The sequence below is a fragment of the Lissotriton helveticus genome, chromosome 7 (assembly GCF_964261635.1).
Source record: "Lissotriton helveticus chromosome 7, aLisHel1.1, whole genome shotgun sequence".
Lineage (NCBI taxonomy): Eukaryota > Metazoa > Chordata > Amphibia > Caudata > Salamandridae > Lissotriton > Lissotriton helveticus.
This window is the reverse complement of record NC_136068.1, coordinates 1,197,355,401-1,197,378,002: the sequence shown is the minus strand read 5'-3', so window position 1 is coordinate 1,197,378,002 and position 22,602 is coordinate 1,197,355,401. Positions and strand designations below refer to the sequence as shown.

The following is a 22,602-nucleotide window of genomic DNA, read 5'->3' as shown; positions in this document are numbered from 1 at the left end:
GAAAGGAGTACCCACACTGGTTATAATTAGCACAGGTATAGCATTGCAAGTCATTGCATTTTATTGTAAACACTTTCAGAACCAAGAAAACCTGAAAATGTTTTTGTCAAGTGTACAATATACTTGTTCTCGAGGAAAAAGGGTGGCATGTAACTAACAGACAAACACACATTTCAGAATTAAATTCCACTACATGTGATAATAGTGTATGTAGCCAGTATGCTGAGCCCAACCTACAAAGAGAGACAACTTGTTTTCCCCACCAATGTCAATACCAGGCTTTCCCCAGGACTGATATATTTATTAACATGTACATGACTAGGTGTAAAATTCAAGTGGAAGTGTACACGTGGTCATGTGCATGTATTGTAAAGTTAGTCACTACCTTATTGAAGCTCAAGAGACCAAATCAGTGAGCCTCAAAGAAGTTAAATTGAGCTGAAAGGCTGCTTCACTGATTGTGAGTCATTTTGCTCGAATAGTAAAACAAGTGAAATTCCTAGAAGATTCAACTGGCATTCAACCACTAATCAACTCTAAGTGTTCGTTGAGTGATTATACTTAGCAGGGAGATTGCGAACAACACATAAACGACACCAAGCATGTTTCTTTGGAAATGAGGAATACCAGTGTACGCAAAGAATACAGTATAAGGTATGCAGCAATGTAATGGAGCATATGCATTTCTGCTGGGAAGATGCAGGGTGTGGATCTGGTTAATAGCAAGTCAGTATTGTTGTAGAACCCATAGCTAGCAAATTTCTAAATTGGTTTCTTTCCACATTACTATTCTTCACAAGAGGCACCTCCTAAGTATATCTCACTAAAGATTTGAATACGCAAAAGTATTACTTTTTGGCATCAACTCTGAGCCCAAAATATTCACCACAAACCTAGCTGTAGTAGGGTCATGTATACAAAGGAAAGCTTCACATACTTGGATAACTGATGTGTAACACTGGTGAAATAAAGAAGAAAATCCTAGGTAGGTGAGACAAACTTTATTCTCTAACATCCATAACCCACCAGCTACAGTTACCTGTCATAACAACTGTCAGAACGCTCAACGGAACATTCTAAGATAGCACAATGCAAATGTATTAAGGGAAGGGGGAACCAAGAAAACCAAGATGGGAAAAGAGGGGATGCTAACAAGATGAAAATTACAACACATATCCTTTCCATAGGGTGAAGGAAAAAAACAAAATGAGGTATAACATTATACACAGGAAAATATTAAGAGAAAATCTAGTCATAGGATCATAAGTCCAGGATAGCAGACCAATAAAAATAAATACTACTTGACTGAGACAAAATGAGTACATGTCATAATCCTTGTGCCATGTCGGTTTCTTGTGAGAATTCCATAAAAATTCCTTCCCGTGTTGTGAACCGGAACATATACTGGATTGGGAACCATGTCTTTTTGCTTCCTCTATTATGCCCTCAGTGTTCTCTTTCATAATCCTGTCAACGTTTCATGTCAGGCAATCTTCTAAAACACCGAAATGTTTGAAAATTTTACAAATCTTTTTACATTCAGAAAACTGAGAGGCACCAGAGTGCATGATCTAGGCACCTTTACTCTCACCACATCCCCAATCTTCCATTTTGTCAAGTTACCTTGTATTTTACAGTTGTAATCATGTACATACTTCCATTGGTGGTTTGTGGATTCTTTTCATGATTTCCCTTCTGTCAACTCCTCCAACACTACTGCCAACCAACCACTGAGGACTCAGTTTTCTACCTGATTACCTTTCCTTTAAGGAGGATTTAAACGGTGAAACCCCTGTGACGGAGGGGGGGGGTGACAAGATGGCGCCAATTCCTGTCACCCAACGCTTTTTTGAGATTCACTCCTCTAGTACTATTCAGCGGGATACATTCTTTGATCCGACGAATCATACGCTTAACTGAGCCATTTGGTCTTGGGCAATATAGGGCAGTTTGAAGATGTTCTACCGAGAAACTATGCAAGAATACCTTCATTTGTGTGGAGGTAAATTGGACACCCTTGTCTGTTACAAGAGTTTGTGGAACCCCCTCATTACGGAAGACATCTTGTACTTGTAATGGTGTTATCAACAATCTTGATAACTACCCATTTAGAATAACAGTCGACCAATGTCAAATTATGAGATTCTGACAGGTATTTTGGAGAAGTATGAGGATGATATTAAGCAAAGGAAAGCTCGCAAACTAAAACGTGACGAGCAGGACTATACTACCGGCAGGATATTTACCTTTGCTAAACGATTTGATGCCCTTATCAAACATGACACATTGACTGGGGATAAAAAAGCTCTGTCAATGAGCAGTATCAATACGGCTTCATCCAGCAATATTTCCAGCAGTGGAGATGAAGGAGCTATTGACGTTAATAATGAACAGACAGGAAGCAATTCTTTTTTTAAAGGAGGTCCAGAGAATTCGGATGGGAAATTCGAGACAAAGGAAACAGAGTGTGGACACTACAGGAGGTCAAAGAGAGGAAAAAGGGGCGGTAGGAAGTGTAGGCGAAAGGGAACGTTATCAGACATGCTCTTGGAAAGTGAACCAGAAAAGGTAGAAAGCAATAGTGACATACAGGTCATTAATCTCTCCAGTAAGAATTTGACGGTTGATATGCTCTCTGTCCTTAAGGAAGGGTTGACCTTTTGTCCTACTGCTAAGTGTGACAGATAATGTTAAAATTGATGTCTATAAATTTGTTAGACAATTGAAGATTAAAAAGTTTTTTTCTGCAAACAGTGTCAATAAAGATCGTTCTTCTGATAAAGTCTGTGGTGATGTAACGATTCAGGATATCCATGACACTAAAATGTTACTCTCTATTACAGAGAATGAGAATGATCACATCACAATACCTCAGATTGAACAAGATTTAGATTGTTGTACTAACATGAGTGAAAATAGTGGACTTAAGGATAAGTCCAAATGGACACCACAGCTAGCGTGTGGCAACAATATAAATGCCTTGTTTAAAAGTGTGAACAGAGAGCTTGATATTCTTGAAGAGAGGATTTAATAAAACCAAACCATCCCATTTTAACAACAATTTGACATCTAAAGGTAGAATGGCACTCAAGACTCTTGCGGACGATCCCTCCCTTGTCATTAAGGAGGCAGACAAGGGAGGGAATTTTGTCCTGATGGATAAGACTAAGTATGAAAATGAAATTTTGAGTCCGCTTAACAACATAGATTGGTATACTAAATTACTACACAATCCAATTTTTTAGATTATTTCTATAATCAATTGTCATCTTAAATAGTGGCACCTTGAGACCATCATAGGTGATGACGAGTACAAATATTTGACCGTACATCGTCCCCGCTTTCCCTGTCTCTACACCTTACCAAAGGTTCATAAAGACGCTCTGTCACCCCCTGGTAGGCCCATAGTATCGGTTATAGGAGGCCCGACTGAGAAATTGGCGGAGTTTGTAGATATTTTCTTACAACCATATGTTCTGAACTTACCATCCAATATCAGGGACACAAAACGTGTTCTCAATATTTTAAATGACTTTGTTTGGGAACCAGAGATGATGCTCGTCACGATGGACGTGGCCTCACTTTATACAAATATTAGTCATGAACCCGGCCTGAATGCCTTGAAATACTTTCTCTACAAAAGGCCGGTTGAGTTAAATGACCACACAGAGATGCTGCTCACTATGTCTAGACTTATACTGGAACACAATGTTTTTTTTGTTTAACGGCCAATGGTACAGACAAACATGCGGGACCGCCATTGGTTCCAGATTTGCGCCGTCCTTTGCCTGCCTTTTTATGGGATGGATGGAGGCGGTGCATATCTGGGGCCCTGGTGGGGCCCGATGGAACCCATTTATTCACTACTATGGAAGGTACATTGATGACCTATTATTTATCTGGACGGGTGGTGTGCTTGAACTGTTAGGTTTTTTTGCTCATCTGAATAACAATGCCTACAACATGACCTTTACGATCAACTTTAGTCATGAAAGTATCACGTTTTTAGATCTGATATTGTTTGTTAATCAAGGGAAACTTAGCAGCAAACTATCCGGAAAGAATAAATCGTACAACTCTGTTTTACACTCTAAAAGTGCACACCCGAGGTCACAAGTTAATGCTATCCCTTTTGGTGAACTCTATAGAGCACGCCGCAACTGTAGTGAGGAAGCAGATTTCGGCCTCTGTGTGAGAGATATAGAGAATAGATTTCTTTCAAGAGGATATGGACGAGAAGTTGTGACCAAAGCTAAAGCGAGAGTATTAAGATTAGACAGAAAAGACACTCTCCAATCTAAGAAGACAACTAGCCAAGAACGTAAGAATCCGATCAGAATGATTACAGGCTATCACCCTTGGTCCTCGAAGATATACCAGATTCTTAAAAGATACTGGTTTATGTTAAGTACGGACCCTATACTAAAACAACATATAGACACTCATCCATCAATTACATATCGCAGAGGTATGACTATCAGAAATATGGTCTGTCCCAGCTATCCTAGGCTAAGAGAACACACCCCCTTGTGGTTACACTTGCTCAATAAAGGTTCCTTCAGATGTGGGAATTGTAGCATGTGCAGATTGATGCTACATGGAATACAGAACTTTAGCTATAATGGCTCCAAGAATTTCTATATAAAGACACACATTGACTGCAACACAACTTTTGTTGTATATGCAGTTCTCTGCAAATGCAACAAAGTGTATATAGGGGGCACGATCAGGAGACTTAAAGATGGCATTGCAGAACACTTCAGGGCTCTGAAGAATAGAGATGCAAGATATCCAATAGCAGTGAATGCACTTGAATGCAGCTCCCAAACAGCACACCTCTCATTTTCATTTCATGGTATTGAAACGGTCCTTCCTGATGTTAGGGGTGGAAACTGTGAATCAAAATTTAGACAGAAGGAAGCATGCTGGATTATGCAGGTGCACGCGGTAGAAAGGGGTTTGAACCTTGACGATGAATTAGAGTATTTTCTTGGTAGTTAAATTTGTGTTTGACTCTGTGCATTGTTCAACTCATGAATATGTTTACCAAATATGCAAAATCTATTGATGTATTACAACATTTTTGGAGGTTGTTCTTTTACAACTTTGTGTGAAGGAAAAAATGTTTTGCTCACAATGTTATTTCCAACTTATCTAATGACTAATAAGTTATATGACTGGCCAGTGCGGGACGTTTTATCTGTACAACCTAATATGACCTATATCTATTTGCACTTTTTTTCACATTTATATGAAGACTGTCTCTGCGATGTTATGCTTAGGAATGTTCTTTGTCCCTTTTACTTATTATTTCTCATCTGCTCGTTTCTTTCTTTTTTTGCAAAATTCACACACGTGTTTATGATATGGTGATTTAATTGACAACGATTGACCGCATATGAATCTTATTGAAAATGGATAAAAAAAATTGTAGTCCCTTAGAAACTAGCACATTTTGTAAGATGTCAGTATAATATTGGCGATGAGAAGTTCACCGTTTTTGATATAGAATGGTTTATCCAACGCATTAGTTATATTATGATATTTATGATGGTGTTTTAATGAGACCCCTGTAGACTAACTCTATATTCTTTGTGTTTATTTTAATTTTATTTTTGCATGGACTAATGACTTAGTTTATGTTATTATGTGTATTGTAATAGTTTTTGGATGCCTTACACTAATTCACTCTAGCTGATTTGAAATTAAATTTTTTAATACAGTATGACATTTAGTCTTTCAAAAATTGGCCTTTTCCCTTTTCCTCGAAATAACACATGCTACTTGTTATCGATGTTTACATGCAAAATTCGTTCATCATGGGACATTGAAGTGACGCTCTTCCCATTTTAAAATGGCGGTCAATTTCTTCCGTTTATTTGTTTTTTCTTTGAAGATAACAACCGTGTGTTTTATGATCGGTACTACTTTGCGCCTTTATTCTTGGCTTTTGGATTATAAAATTTTGAATTTGTTTGTCCGTAACATTGTTCATGCAAAATTTTTGTTTATATTGGTGATTACGACATATTCCGTGATAGAGGTTGCCGTTCAGCTCCTCCAATTAGTCCTACCTCTAACGCTACAAATTCTTGCTCCAAGATGGCGCTGACGCAACACGCCACTTTCCCGACACTCGTGCCGGACTATACTACTTTTAAGGTGAGCTTTTATGGCTTAGGTTCAATGTTAAACTTTATTACAAGTCTCCGGTTTTGATATTGATATTGAGTTTATGCTTTGACTTGTGAGTAGTTTTGAAGTCGTGCACTTCAATGTTGACGCTGTTACATACGATGATTTTAGTTGCGGTTTTAAAGTGTCCCGGATAAACAACAGGAGTTCTACATACCCTAATATATGGTTTACGTATAGGCACTCAACCTTTTTTTGAATAGTTTGGATAAATACGAATGCATTTTGATAATGTTTCTTTAAGCTTTTAATCAACAAACGATTCATTTAAAAGTAATGTATGTTACCAACACTTGGGGTTTGATAAGAGTTAGATAAGCTTCCTCTGACAAGGTAATTTTGTTCCCTCTCCAAAACTTTTAAATGTATGATGTTACATATACATTAATATGTTAGGCATAGGCTCTGACTGCACTTTGCAATTATTTTAACATGGAAGCATGTTCGCAGTGAGATTCTGATGATTTTGGAATCTGTATACTTAGTATTCAGTTGCTACAGTGTATCATTAAAGTACACATGATATATAGAACTGACTGATGGTTTCCCGTTTGTGATTAACATTAGGTTCGCTGGGGCATTGTCGTCACTTTGAGTACTTTTCATTTGGTTGATCTACCATACCACGAGCCCTTCGAATTACTAGTGAGTTACCTTGGGAATTTTTTTACGATCTTTTCTTGGAGCTTTACTCTCCAATGCCACATTTATGTTGTGTTTGGTATTCTCGTTTTTTTCTAGACACTTATATTACATCACACTGATACAATAGAGATTTCTGCTTCATTATAGAATTATATTGTTACGAATAGGTGAGTGTTTGGCTATGGCATCCACCTTTTTTCCTTTCTCTCAAACCCTCTTTATAGGAGTTTCACAATTTTGCTTTATTGATGACTGTTTTACTTTTACAATCTTTTTTATTTGGAAGCACAATACACGGTGTTGCTTGGTGATGGAAACATGATTTATTCACAACTTTTTTCATATACACACTTTTAACAAATTTTGACTTAACACCTGGCACCTGCTAGCACATTTGCTTCCGGTGTAGTTTTTTCTTGCGCTTGGTCTGTTGATCTAATGCATTGATCTTTTCTAAGAAGGATTTCAGCCATCTTTTTGTTTATCTTACTTTGATGAAACAAACTGATCTGTTTATGTCATGTCTTTGTTTATTGACATTGTAGTCCTCTGTTTTCTCTGATTATATGTATTATGATATTGATATTATGATATTCTAGCCCTGAGGAAGTCTGTGGTCTATACCACTAAAGACAAAACACGTGTTTGCGGCTAGGAATGTTTATGAAGAACTACTATACAATAAATGAAGATGACCATCGCAACCGAGACTTATTAAAGACTTTACTTATTGTTGCTACGAGCTCAGGATACATTTGTGTGTTTTGTTAATGTCAAAATGAACCTCCCCCAACCACCTTCAGTCCCTTTGCATTAACGGGGCCAATGATATCCAAAGCCACTTTGCTTCAAGGAACTGAGGGTACCTCCACTGCCGAAATGGGCCCCTTATTCTCATGTTTGCTTTTTCCACTATAGGCACAACTTTCACATTCTCTTATGTTTCTCTCAATATTAGAATCCATGCAAGGCCACCAATAGTGAAGTCTCACTTTACTTTTGGTTAGGCTACGCCCAAGATGACCTTCATGAGCCAAATATATAATCTTCTCACACCAATTTTCAGGAGGTACCAATTTGTTACCCCATAAAGGTTTAGTCCATGAATGTACAATTCGTTATGCACCTTCCAAAATCCTCTCATATCCTCCTTTAGATCAATACACTTCTTGGGCCAACCCTACAAAATCAAATCTTTCACTCTCTTGACCACAGGATCACCCTTTACAGTGTCCTCCCATTCTTGTCTGTTCACACCATCCATAATGGATGCTACTACAAACTCTTCCACTGCGCATTTCTCTGAATCTCTGTCCGGTAAGGAAAGTCTAGACAAGCAATCTGCAGTTTGATTCCTTGGTCCTGGAATGTACACAATTTTAAAATTAAACCCTTCCAACCCTAAGAACCATGGAGAAATCCTAGGTATGGTCCTTTCTGTTTTTCACAGAAAACACATTTACCAATGGTCTGTGGTCTGCCTCAATGTGAAAGGTATGTCCCACACAAACACCCTAAAATTGTGTTTGGCCCAAAAACAGGCCAACACTTCTCTTTCCACGACAGAGTACCTAGATTCCGCTTCCGACAGAGCCCTGGAAGCGAACACTACAAGCCTCTCTTCACCCTCCACAACTTTACTAAGGGTCGCACCTGTTCCTTTCGTACTTGCATCAGTGGTGAGTATTGTGTGTTTGGTTGTGTCGAACTGTCCCAAAAAAGGTTCATTCACAATCACTTTATTTAAGCTTGCTAAAGGCTACATCACATTCCTCGCTCCTTACAAATTTCCCATGATTTCTCAAGGGATGTGTAATGTTAGCAACATTTTTTTTTACAAATTTGGAATAGTATTCCGAGAGCCCTAGGAAAGATTTAATTTCCTCCTTAGTAATAGGAATAGGAGCCAATCTGATTGCCAAGTCAACCTTACGTTTTATCCCTTCCTTGGATATAATGTGTCCTAAATACGTAACAGACCTAACTCCGATTTGCCATTTTTTTCTCTTAAATGTCAACCCAGCATTCTTAGGTTTGTTCAGAACCTTGCGAAGAGTACTATTGTGATCTCATTCAGTGTCCCCAAAAATCAATAGGTCATCCTGAAAGCACAACAGGTGTTACACCCCCATCAAAATCTGTAGTATTGCTCTCTGGAAGACCACAGCAGCGGATGCTAAACCAGATGGCATTCTTCAAACTCTAAAAGCTCCAAGCTTTGTAATAATGGATCCTAATGCTCTACTTTTTTGGATGCAGGTCCACTTGGTGGTAAGCAGAAGATAGATCAATTACCAAAAAAAGTCTGCCTTACCTACCAGACTCAACATTTCATTGATATTCGGTAGGGGAGGCCAATCCACCTAGATATTAGCATTTATTGCTCTTAAACCATGGCGAATGGCTTTGCTGTTAGACTTTGATGTAATAACACAAGGTGCAACCCATTTGGCTTATCCAAATCTTGTTTGAGAGGCTCCCTCATCAACAAAGGAATATTTCTATATTTATGTGCTCTGGTTTTGGCACCATCTTCCAATTTAATTTTATGTTGGAACTCCTTCAAGCAACCAAACTTATCTGTAAAAACCTCAGGGAATTCATCCAACAACTCAGTACCATACACCGATCTCTCATCTAACATTACTGGGTACTTCCGCTGTGGGATCCAGTTTTATTCCTAAATCTTTCTGATGTGACCAGCCAGTCTAGCTATATACACCTTTCCTACAGTGCTCCTGTCTTTGAATATAATCTTCATGATTACCACACCCTCAAGTGGTATAGGGTCTTTAGTATACCCTACAGGAATCACATCACGTTCTTGGAAAAAGGTAGAGTTGTCTCCAAAGTTAGCATGGTATGTTTCATTGTTTATAAAGGTAAAAGGTGAACAGGAATCACCATAGACATCGATTTTCTGTCCATCTAAACATATTTCACATTTGGGAAGATCATCGACCTGTTCTTTCCTTTTGAAGGACATACCTGCCTCTTTCTTCCTCAATATTATCCACTGTCCTGCTGGTCTTTTCTTTACACACCTGTGCAAAATGCCCTTTATGGTTACACTTTCTGAACAACGCCGTTCTGGCTAAACAATTAACATGATTGGCGAGGTGCCCTGTGCTGCCACACCTGAAACACTTAAGCCTGTGTTCTTGATTGTATTTCTCTTTACTTGACCCCTTAAACAACTCATTCTTCTTGCAACTTCTCATCGCACTCACACTTTTCAATTCTCCACTAATCTCATTAACCTCTTGCTCACTTGACACCCCCATCTCTAATTCATTCAGCTGTGTGTTCAACACTTTGCAATATCAATCGCATTTTTTAAATCTGGATTACCAACTAGAAGCTTTTTCTGTATTTTCTTGTTGTTGGTACAACGTTCTAATTGATACCGTAAGAGGAAATCAGCTAACTTGTTAAATGCAACGTAATTTCCTACTTTTTCATTTTCCCTTGTGTTCTACCAAATAATTTATATCTCTCCAGGAACGACGTTTATCTTATCTGCAAATTGTAACTCCAATTTTTGAACTGTACTCAAATCAACATCCCCCACATCAATTCCCTTCTCGTCCTCCTCTAATTCAGGAAGATTATCAAAAACGTTCCTTCCTGCCGTGCTTAGGTTGTGCATTAAAATATGTTGCTTATTTATCTCAGAGAACCCACTAGCACCTATGGCAATAAGATATGTTTCAACAACTTTTATCCAATTCTTCCATACTAAAATCGGTTCTCCTGTTTGCTGGCAGAATAGCCATCGCTAAAATGGTCGTGCTGCCCAAATTTCTATATTTATTTGCCAATATTCCAATCGCCCCAGTATTGGAACTTTCATAGATTCCCATGCTTTTGTATCATTCCCCGTCGTCGGAATGGGAGTCTCGGTAATAAAAAATACCATAGTAGTAGGTACAAAAGAGAAAGGAAAGGCCTAGGCCTCATTCCCTTTTGTAACATATCAGCCTCTTTTTGTAAAAGAGACCAAATTCTAGGCGTCAGCCAATCAGAAGAGCCTCACCCCTGGAACCTTCCTGAAGGAACCTCAGAGCCTCAGATTTTCTACCGCACGTTGTGCTAGGGAGTCTCCATTGAGCTCTGCTCTATTTCCAACACTTTCAAGTAGATTTCTACAGTTTTTTCTTCAGGATTTCTTCAGTTTTACTTCAGGAATCTCTCCTTTTCTTCAGTATGTCTGAAGTTGAGAAAAAGAAAGCCCTTTTCAAGCCCTGTTCCACCTGTGGAAAGAAAAGGCTGTTTGTGGAGGACAAACACAAGGATTGCATTTACTGCCTTTATCCGGATCACAAGGCAGAGGACTGCAAAATTTGCCGCACTCTCTCCACCAAGACCTTGAGAGATCGTGCTGGAAGACTGCTTACATGGCTACAGAGGCAGAAGGAGAGGAAACATGGAGTTTCCAGTGATGAGGATGAATCGTCTTCATTTGCTTCCTCAAAGGTCAGTGAAAAGGGGTAGAGGTTCCCCATCTTCCTCTGTTGGGCGCCCCTCAAAGGCTTCTAAAAAGACCCCCAGAGAGTCTGTTAGCCGGGGTTCAGGAAGTTCCCCCCACCGCAGTGGGAAGGATAAGGCAGAACTGGTTTCGCCTCATAAGGGTGAGAAGACAGACCCAGCCTTCAAAAAACCCTCCTCACATTCTTCAGAGAGGAGTTCTAAGTCCTCTACGACGAAGACATCGTCGACGGTGGGTCCGTCGACGAAGAAATTGAAGCCCAAAATCCAATTGGTCCCGTCGACGGGCTCGTCGGCGGGAGAGTCGTCGACGAAAGCTTCGTCGTCGAAGAAGGTATCGTCGACGGCGGTGTCGACGGGACATGTGCCGACGACATCGTCGACGAAGACGTCTTAGACGGCTTCATTAACATAGTCAACGAGGAAACCATCATCGTCGACGGCAGTGACGACGACGGTATCGACGACGGTGGTGTCGTCGACGAGTGCATCGACGACGACAACAATATCTACAACGTCGGCGGGCTCGTCGACGGTGGTGTCGACGACGACATCTGTAATTCCAATATCGTCGGCGAGGATATCTCCGGCGTCGACGGAACCAACGACGATTCTGGCTACGGAGAGACGAGTGACGGTTTCTTTGACGAGAATCACTCCTGAGATGACATCCCCGAGAAGGGTGACCCCTTTACCGCCAACTTTGTTCTTGGACCAGGGAGAATCTGAGGAAGACGGACAGGATGCTTATGACTATGCTAATAGCCCGTCTCAGCTACTAATCAAGAGTCAAGAGACAGATTCGGAAGGGGCATATGACCAAGAGGAAAGAGAATATCATCAAATGGCCCACTCTAAGAGCTATGTGCCACAAGACATGACTTCGGTTCCTACAACTTTCCTGCATGACCTCCACAAGATGTTGCAGGACTATAAGTCAAGAGCTGAAAGACCAACACCACGTAGGTCTGCTCCTTCGACACCAGTGAGGAACCCCTTATCTGTAGTCACTCCGGTACGTCCGATACAGACGCCACCTCAAACTCAGCGGCCGGTTCCTCAGGCTCCGTCAGAGCCAGCTGATGACCCGGATGGGGATGGTAATGATGATGAATCATCCAATGATGACCAAGAGTCAGATCATGATGGGGATGAATATGATGACTACATCATCCCGGACCAAGCTTCGCCACATCAAGACTTGGTAGATTCACCTCCTGTTGACATCGGCAATTTTCACCAGCTGATGGAACGTGCAGCTGGGAGATTTAAACTGGTAATGCCCGCTCAAACCACGGACTGTTTCTTATATGATTTCAAAGAAACGCTCCGCAAGACAACAAGGTCGATTCCAATTGTGGATCATTTGTGGGAGGAAGGTTTGAAAGCTATGAAAAACCCAGCGACGGTGGTCCCTGTGTTACCGCGTCTGGATAAGAAGTATAAAGCACCAGATGATGGACCTGCAGCGCTAACGGGCCATCCAAAACCTGACTCTGTCATCTCACAGGCAGCACAGAGGAAGTCGCGGAACCCCTCTGCTCCCTTAACGGCCCCTCCTGACAAGGATGGACGACGACTGGATAACACGGGCAAGCGTTTTTAATCGATGGCTAGCCTGCTAATATGGGCCGCCAACGCTTTGGCGATATTAGGACGATATGATCGCCAATTATGGTGTGATGTAGCTCCATATCTGGAACAGCTTCCACCGGAGTCAGTGGCGGAAGCAAAGAAGACTTTACAAGAGGGTGAGGCGGTCTCTATGGAAATTATAGACTGTGCCATGGACATTGCCACGACGTCCTTTCGGGCGTTGGCAGGAGCGGCAGTGTTAAGACGCCAAGGGTGGCTGAAGGCGACTTGGTTTAGACCGGAAATTCAGAACAAGGTCCTTGATCTGCAGGGCTGCTACCTGGAGCAGTGTGCACACTTTCACTAAGCATTACTGCTTAGAGTCATGGCAGCAGGATGATACGGCGGTGGGCCAGGCTGTCCTGAGGAACCTCTTCAAGTGATTGGTGAGCTTTCCTTTCTATCCCACCTTCCATTGGTAACCCATTTTGTGATTTCATTTTTTGATGTTATAAGGTACTTATTTACAAAATGTGTTTATGATGCTTTACTGCTTGCTATTCTGATACAAAAGCTTCCTAATCTATGAAAGTTCCAATACTGGGGCAAGAAAACAAGTTACTTACCTGTAACTTTGGTTCCCCAGTATTGGTAACTTTCATAGATTCCCATGCGCCCACCCACCTCCCCGGGGAAAGCTCAGCCTTCAGCAAGTAGGGTGTCTAGCACACAACGGCTACGAAAATCTGAGGCTCTGAGGTTCCTTCAGGAAGGTTCCAGGGGTGAGGCTCTTCTGATTGGCTGACGCCTAGAATTTGGTCTCTTTTACAAAAAGAGGCTGATATGTTACAAAAGGGAATGAGGCCTAGGCCTTTCCTTTCTCTTTTGTACCTACTACTATGGTATTTTTTATTACCGAGACTCCCATTCCGATGACGGGGAATGATACAAAAGCATGGGAATCTATGAAAGTTACCAATACTGGGGAACCAAAGTTACAGGTAAGTAACTTGTTTTCTTCCTCTTACCCAAGGTTTTTTTAACACTCTCCGGTCTCTCATGATCTCCTTGGTCTGAGCGGAGAAGCAAGCATGCATTACCTTGGAAATACCCCCCTTCCCCATGCAGGGTGGGTTAGGAGCTCCGGACATTCATTGTATGCATAGTGCGCACAGGTGCAATTTTTGCATTTCTGGTTACATCGTATCCCGCTCCAGCCTCATTTGGCTGTCGAAATGGACATAGCAGCCCCTGTTACTCTCCAGGTTGCCATCTACCAAAAATACAGAAGGCAGAGGGACGGGATAGATACAGTCGAAACCCTAAGGTGGGCTTGGGACAGCGTACCAGAACTCGCCTGGAGATACTATATGGCCCCTCTGGCCCTCTGTCACGAAACCCACAGCTCCCAGCCATGGCTGATGATGGGGACGTAGCATTAGCAAAATCAATGGGACTTGAAACATTTGCAGATCTATACCCACACATTCTGTGCCCCACCGGAATCTACGGCGGAGGGTTCGAAGACATTTTCGGAGCTATTTGCCTATTTTAAGATTAAAGCCACTTGCAGGCAGTTACATGCCGCCTTTCCAAAACACCCCAATCAATTACCAGTACTAGAGCAGTTAATAAGTACTTCAGGCTCTCGCAGACTAATAACGAGGATGTACTGCTTTATGCCAACCACAGCACCACTGATTACACCCAAATCCCAGCAAAGCTGGAATGAAGATCTTGATGGTCAGGTGACGGATGAAAAATGGATCTTCTGTGGCGGCCAACTCCAGCTACTCTCACCCAATATTAAACTGAGATTAATACACTTTAAATACTTGCACAAGTTGTGCAGGACCCCAACTCAGTTATATCGCATGGGATTAAGACCAGATGAGAGATGCTGGAGGTGTGGGCATGTCCCTGCCACCTTTCTACATATGTCCGGCTACTGGCCGCCCATTGCTTCCTTCTGGGCTGCCATTTTTAGTAAAATTCATGAAATATTAGGGGTGCCCAGAGAACCTCAGCCAGACATTGGGTTATTGGCTTATGTGAAAGAAACTAAAGCCGAATACTGCAAATTAACGCTTTGTTACTTCTGATGGCTAAACGAAGAGTGTCCATTCATTTGGGGGAGGGGGGGATAGGAAAGCACCCACAGTCAAGGTCTGGATTCAAGATGTCACTTTCAGTCGCACTCAATTATGGACTTTCTGGAAGATAATGCCTGTAGCCTCCAGGCCAAAGGATAGATGGGGCCCCTTCTTGGACTGGCTAAAAACATTTCAGGAAGACTTCCTGCCTCCCCTACCCGAGATACATCTTGCACTTCAGTCACTCGAACCACATGCAGATATGCACCCAGTTTAGCTAAACTCTCTTGAATGGTTGTCGGGACCTGACATTAGTTAGCTGCTCACGGCAGGTTCAATGTGAGTAGCTTATAATGGTATTGATTTTTTGAGCTCTACATGAGGAATAGCCTAATGCCTACTGTCTTTAACTCGGTGATGTGAGATATGTAAGAAGCCTCCTGTCCGTTGCTCTTTGATTATACCGTCTTGATATAGCGAAGCTGAGTGTGTATTGTTGTAAAAATGTCAATAAATAAAGAAAAAAAATCGGTTCTCCTGCATCAGAAAGGAAAGGAGGAGGTTTATGCATACTAGCAGCTGCCATGGAGCAAGTAAGGAGTTCCCCAGAAAGGCTAATGTCATGATATAACAATTACTAGCAGCCCGTCCCGACCTTGTCAGGGAGCATTTAGGCTTCCCCTACCCCCGCCTGCCCCGACATTGCCCAGCAGCCCGTGCCCCCGCCCACCCCGTCTGCCCCGACCCCGATCATTGTTTTAGTAATTTCCCGTCCCCTGCCTGGCCTGACACCCGCCTGCCCCGACATTGTCCCCGGAGCATTACCTGATCCGCAGGTCCTGATTTCACCGCTCCAATTTCCCTTCCCCTGCCTGGCCCGACACCCGCCTGCCCAGACATTGTCCCCGGAGCCTTACCTGAGCCGCAGGTTCTCCTTTCACCGCTCCTCGCGCCTCAGCCGCCGGTCCTTATTTCTCCGCTCCGCTGCTCCTCACCGCCTGTCCGCCGCCGCTCCTCCCCCGCGCCATGTCTACCTTTCCGCTGCTCCTACCGCCGCTGGCCTCATGTCACCGCTCCTCCCCCGCGCCATGTCCGCCGCTCCTTGGACGCCTCTCCTCCCCGTGCTGACGTGAGCACGCACGTCGCGGCCGGCGCTACTTTGGGGGGACTACTTTTTAAAAAATATATAAATATTGTAAATAACGTTTTATTTTGTCATTTATATAGCCTATAACCATCTACAAACCCTGTCGATTTCAACGGTGTATCGGGTGTGTAGATTGGCGCTGTGGTTCCCGAGTTTACCCGCCTCAAAGCCTGAAAGTTTTTACTTTATTATAGTAGTATAGATTACAAACTCAGCCTTGAGATAAATACAAAAAAACTAAAATATATTCCCCCAAAAAAACCTGTGGAAGGAAACAAGAGTTTAGTTATATTCGTAATTTTTTTGTAATAACGTTCCTAGAAACAGTTAGTCTCAATCTATAATTCAAAATGCAAAAGGAAGCACTGTAAAATTAAGAAGAATCGAGTAGAACCATGCGGAACTGACTGGTTAGGACAAATGCGCACGATGATCTTGACAGCAGGAAATGAGGAACGTCAGAATTCGCTTCAAAATGGTGACACTGATGGAGAGAGAGCACAAAATATAATTACAGTAAAGTCTCCCCCTTTATGAAGTGATGGAGTCCGTTGAACTGGCAACAACAGTTCGGAAAACAAGAATCCTCCCTGTACCAATAATTCCACACCCGGAACTTCACTCCGGGAATGCGGATGCCTCTTCCATGAACTGACGTGAACCCTCACACACGCAAGGCAACAACGCAAGGAAGCTCCACCTAACAACCTTTGAGTTGAGCACTGTGAGAAGTTGGCCTGGTATATGCTGTCCACTAATTAAAGTGGGCACCATGTACCAATCCAAACAATCCTATTGATTATTAGGTTAAAGATAACCTTCATAGAAAGCTATCCTAGTGGTAGCTGTGGGGAGCAGCCTTCAGGTTCAGTCTCAAAGTAATGTAAAGCAGCTTGTTTCTACCAGGTCAGTGTCTGGATTTGAACACCAACAAGCCTTGGCAACAGCAACCTACATGGGCAGAGGAAACAAGTTACGGTGAGGACCAGCAAGGTCTTGGGGACTCTCCTATCAAGGCACAGGGCACATCTGGAGCAACCAGGGAAGCCCACGGGAAATAAGTTTCCTTCACAGGGACCCACAGGCCAACTGACCAGGGATCGCAAAGGGACCTCGAGCTGAATCACTCGTGGAGTGTAGGCCGGAAATCTTCGGTGGAAATACTGCTCGGGGTCAGGACTACACGTATCCCAAAGCACAGCCTCCTGGATCGCCAAAAAGCGTATGCTGCTGCAAATGTACAAGGTGTACAGGAGTTCGTATTGCATGGTCAGATCAACCTCCGGGACGCTCGGGAACCCACCTCCTGTGTGGCAGAAATCTTCGGAGTCCTCGGGAGCTTGTGAGATGCAAACCGGTCAGATGCGTTAAGGTGCCTCCTGCTGCAGGGGAGTAACTCCTTTACTCCAAGGGAGATTCTTCTGTCGTCCAGCGAAGTGTAGACCGTCGAAGTACGTGTTTTCTGCTTGCAGAGTTTAGTCCGAGTTAAATCCAAAGTCCTGTAGTCAGGGTTCCTACTTTATACCCAAGGAAGGGGTTGGACAAACTCTGGGACCCACCTATGGGTGGGTCAGGACAGAGGGGTGGCTACACCCATGTCCTTTGTTCAGTTTCATGCCAGAGCAGGAGCAAATGGCTCCTGCAACTGGTTTGAGCTGGGCTATGCACAGGGACTCCAAATGTGCCCCCAGTGCAGACTTTCAGGCACTCTGAGAGTGCTCCCACCCGCCCCAATACACTAAAACATGTCTGGGAGGTGGTCACACCTCTCTGTGACAGGAAACCTGTTGTCAGGCCTTCCCCTGCTCGAGCTCAGCCCTGCAGCAGGAGGGCAGACTTGTCTGTGGATGTCAGCATCCATTTTGTGATGCCCAGGTCGAAAAAGCTGGTATCTGGTGCACCGGAGTTTCACAAAAGTCCCGCTAGAAGGGTGGAATCATACCTCCCCCGCCGTTTTAAAGTTGGAAGTTACCGCGAGGTTATAATGCACTTAAATATATATGGTTAGCTGCATCACAGACAACCATGGAAAATAGGCTCCGAAGGCCAGGTCACGTAGGTGCAGCTTCGAAACAGCACCACAGACTTAACGGAAACAAATACCTTCTGTTTCCTCAGCGACGTCGGTGTGCAATAAATAACTGCCAGACACACTTCGACGTAGTTTTCCATCGGAGTACAGATCAGCCCCCCCGATGCAGGAAAAGAACACTGTTTCGCAAAGAAATCCCAAGTTGTAGAAATTGAGATGATTCACAAAATACCTGAAGAGAGAGAATCCTTGAACAGCAGCTCATCAATGCCGTGTATATCCGCTACCAAAAAAATAAAATCACGAAGAGCAGGAAATGGAGCGGTTCACATCCTCACATGAAGAATGTTTTTTTTTTGTTACACTGCTCAGAAACGTCGTTGGCAACACAGCGGAGGGGCTGTAGAAACGTTGTCCTCCGCACACAACATCATCGCCAGTGAAGTAAAGAATTTTTGGTATGTTCACAAGTTTCAGAATGGGTGGTTGTACTACTTTAATCGGTACAAATGGGGGTGGTGATGGACGGAGCATCTGAATCAATCAAACACTCACACCCAGTCGAAAGATCTGGGTTTAATCCATCACCGTTCTTTAGCCCACTCTGCCACCCCAGTTCAGACATGGCTATATGCAAATCAGTCTGACCCTGTGCCTCATGGGAACAGTCCAGCCCGAACTGCCAAGCCATGCCTTCCCTGGACCGGAAACAAGCTTCCGAGGACCGGTTTCTGGCATTACAGCCGTCTTCAGCCCAGCTTGCTTGAATCCAGTGGCAAAGTGAGCAAGGGACTCACGTCTAAGCATACCCTGCCACACTTATGGTGGCCAAAAGCGGTACAAAAGGGGGTGGTGATGGACGGAGCATCTGAATCAATCAAACACTCACACCCAGTCGAAAGATCTGGGTTTAATCCATCACCGGCTGGACTGTTCCCATGAGGCACAGGGTCAGACTGATTTGCATATGGCCATGTCTGAACTGGGGTGCCGTAGTGAGCTAAAGAACGGTGATGGATTAAACCCAGATCAGTTGACTGGGGGTGAGTGTTTGTATTGTCAACGCTCCGTCCATCACCACCTTTGTTTTTTCTTTGTTCGCCCTAAGTTGGCAGGGTATGCTCAGACGTGAGTCCCTTGCTCACTTTGCCACTGGAGTCAAGCAAGCCCGGCTGAAGACTGCTGTAATGCCAGAAACCGGTCCTGGGAAGCTTGATTCCAGTCCAGGGAAGACATGGCTTGGCAGTTCGGGCTGGACAGTTCCCATGAGGCACAGGGTCACACTGATTTGCATATGGCCATGTCTGAACTGGGGTGGCGTAGTGAGCTAAAGAACGGTGATGGATTAAACCCAGATCAGTTGACTGGGGGTGAGTGTTTGTATTGTCAACGCTCCGTCCATCACTACCTTTGGTTTTTCCTTGTTCGCCCTCTGTTGGCAGGGTATGCTCAGACGTGAGTCCCTTGCTCACTTTGCCGCTGGAGTCAAGCAAGCCCGGCTGAAGACTGCTGTAATGCCAGAAACCGGTCCTGGGAAGCTTGATTCCGGTCCAGGGAAGACATGGCTTGGCAGTTCGGGCTGGACTGTTCCCATGAGGCACAGGGTCAGACTGATTTGCATATGGCCATGTCTGAACTGGGGTGGCGTAGTGAGCTAAAGAACGGTGATGATTGAACCCAGATCAGTTGACTGGGGGTGAGTGTTTGTATTGTCAACGCTCCGTCCATCACCACCTTTGGTTTTTCTTTGTACTACTTTAATACCTAGGATTCACAGTGATGAAGGAATGCGAAGTCCTATCTGTTCACAATGAAGCAAAGGTTTCCTGGCTCTTCAGAAACTCACTTTACATCTATCTCCAGGTAACAAATGTTACTTTATCAGCCTTCATCCTTCCAGATTCTGCATCTCTCACAATGTGGCCCTCAACAGCTCTGTTAGGAACCATGACTTCCTGCACATATTTATTGCTCGGTTAAGGTAGTATTGCACCTGTAGACTGAACCTCAGCGTGCCTGGGAAAGTAAAACTACCAAAATGGTTAAAGTTACGGTTTCTTTCGATGTGTGGAAATCACAAATGTGTTGAGTGGAAAACCAACTCAAAATAGTCCAAGATATGGTGGCATCTCTCCAAGGGTCTCAGACTCTCTCACTGGCAGCTGAACATCTCTAGTATGTCCAACCTTACTGCATTCAGGAGAAGAACAATAATGACGGTACCTTCACTTGCTAAGTGAAAATAAATTCCACAATTGGGAAAAAGTGATGCCGCCACACCCCTTCTTTCGCAGTACTAAGTACAACTTTTGAAGGCTTAGACGAAGTTTAGATGAATTTGGAGCACAATTCATCAGATCGCAAATTTGCCTTCCAGTCCTGGTTGAAAGACTATTACTCTCCCACATTACAACCGTGCATGCCAGGAGTGTGTGTTCTTACATCTTTGAATGACATTTAGTCTCTTCCTCCTCACTCCTCTGAATTGGATCCTGCATGGCCTTAAAGATGGATGGGTATTCTCAAACACTCAGCCAAACTTTAGGCTTTGAGTTGATTAGTGGAGTTTCTGAAGCTTCCACCAATTAGTATTCATCAATGGGGATACCCAGTAAAGTGCAGAACCTGGGGACTATTGCGTTTAACGTACAGTGGTTCTGCCACAACACACTTAAAAAAATCAAGAATTATTTTACTTCTTATACACTTAACGTGAAAAGCACCCAATTGTCTAAACACATGACTTATTTGAAAAACACAAACCAATTCTGTTAATTTCAATGTAACCAGAATGTATACGAATAAAATCATGTAGACTTGGAATACAGGATATATGCACAAGGTCAAGGTGAAAGCAAAGAAGTGAGGTGTGAGGTACATATATCACAACAAAATACATATAAATACAAAGCATCGTGTTACAACATTACATTCAGGAATGACGTGGGAACATATACTGAATCTCAAAGTGAACTCGAATTGCATTCTTTTTGTTTTGGTCATTTCGGATTGTGATGATTCTATGATGCCTTGACGTTTCGACCCTGTTATAAGTGCTAGTTTAAAAGCATCAGACACAGGACTTCTTCAGGACGAAGAGAAAGTTATCTTGTGTATAGCCTATTAAACTTTGGATTCCTGTAGTGTTTAGGATGCTTAATATTGCTAACTCCTGTAGCTCGTGAAAAACGTCTTGGACTTGTATTCAAACCCTCTGTGGTCGTATTAGCATTGGCACTCAAATATTGTCAGTGAAAAACAGGCACGCGGCCTCCTGATGAATGGGAGATCCAGCACATTGTGCTCATTGGTCCTCCTAGATCGTATATTCTGTGGCACCAAAAGGTAGTGACAATGTTAGGGGCACCTAGAGGACGTTTAGGAGGCTGGGTGCCCTAACATTGTCACTACCTTTTGGTGCCACAAAATATACAATCTAAGAGGACCAATGAGCACAATGTGCTGGATCTCCCGTTGATCAGGAGGCCGCGAACCTGTTTATCACAGACAATTTTTGAGTGTCTATGCTACCCCTTAGTCGCTAGGAATACCAAGGAATTGTATGCTCATTTGTTAGCGAAAGTGCAGATAGAAACCAGTACATTAATTCCCTACAAAGAGTAGTTTACCTTCACCTCTAGACGACAGTCCTCTGCACAAGAACCCATAATGCATTTCGCCCTCATAAGGTTGAGGCCATCAAGAAGGAGGCAGAAGATGGTGATCATTTTTTTTAGAAATTTCACACAGAAAAAGAGTGTGCCTCTTAAGGTCATGCCACAAATGCTAGCTGGTTCTATTCTTTCCCAGAGTGTCTCTCACAAAAGAGAAGTGCAGTATAACCAGTGATGCCACAATCTACAGATCTGTGCAAAAATCCCATTAACACCACTAAAACCATGATACCTATGAAAACCAACCCACATTTAGGAGATATTTAGAACAGTGACGTTCAGAACATTACCGCATCATCCACCTTCTTTAAAATGAAGTGGGGGTGGGGACAAGTGTATTACTTGTACCTAGGGTGAGGACTTACCCTCACATGCTAGGACTGTGACTAAGAAGGCTGAACTCTGAATAACGAAGTTAGTGGTAAGTAATGAGAACATCACCAATGTTTGTCTCCCCGAGTGTATGCTTGTTGAAGGATTTAGCTTTCTCGGTCTCCAAAACGCAAGAAAATGTTGATTTAATCTCCTCATTTCTCATTCCTTCTTGAACATGCAATCTCATATTTTGGGGGCTGTGCCAATAATACCCCTGGCGGTGTCACAAATAAAATGTAGTTTGTCTAAAGTCGAGTACAGTTTTCACAAAATGACCTAAAAGGAAAATTGTCAGTCCTTTTTTGTAAGGTCTAACTTTAGAAAATGTGTGTAAAGCAGGTGCACCTTATTAGAGTTTAAGAATGTACAGATGCCTTT

At 43.0% G+C, this 22,602-nt stretch overlaps 1 protein-coding gene across 3 annotated transcripts in view; it reads left to right on the top strand.

Moving 5' to 3' along the window:
* Positions 1–22,602, top strand: part of RHOT1 (ras homolog family member T1) — a 688,574-nt gene that overhangs the window by 111,044 nt on the left and 554,928 nt on the right. The window lies entirely within an intron of this gene.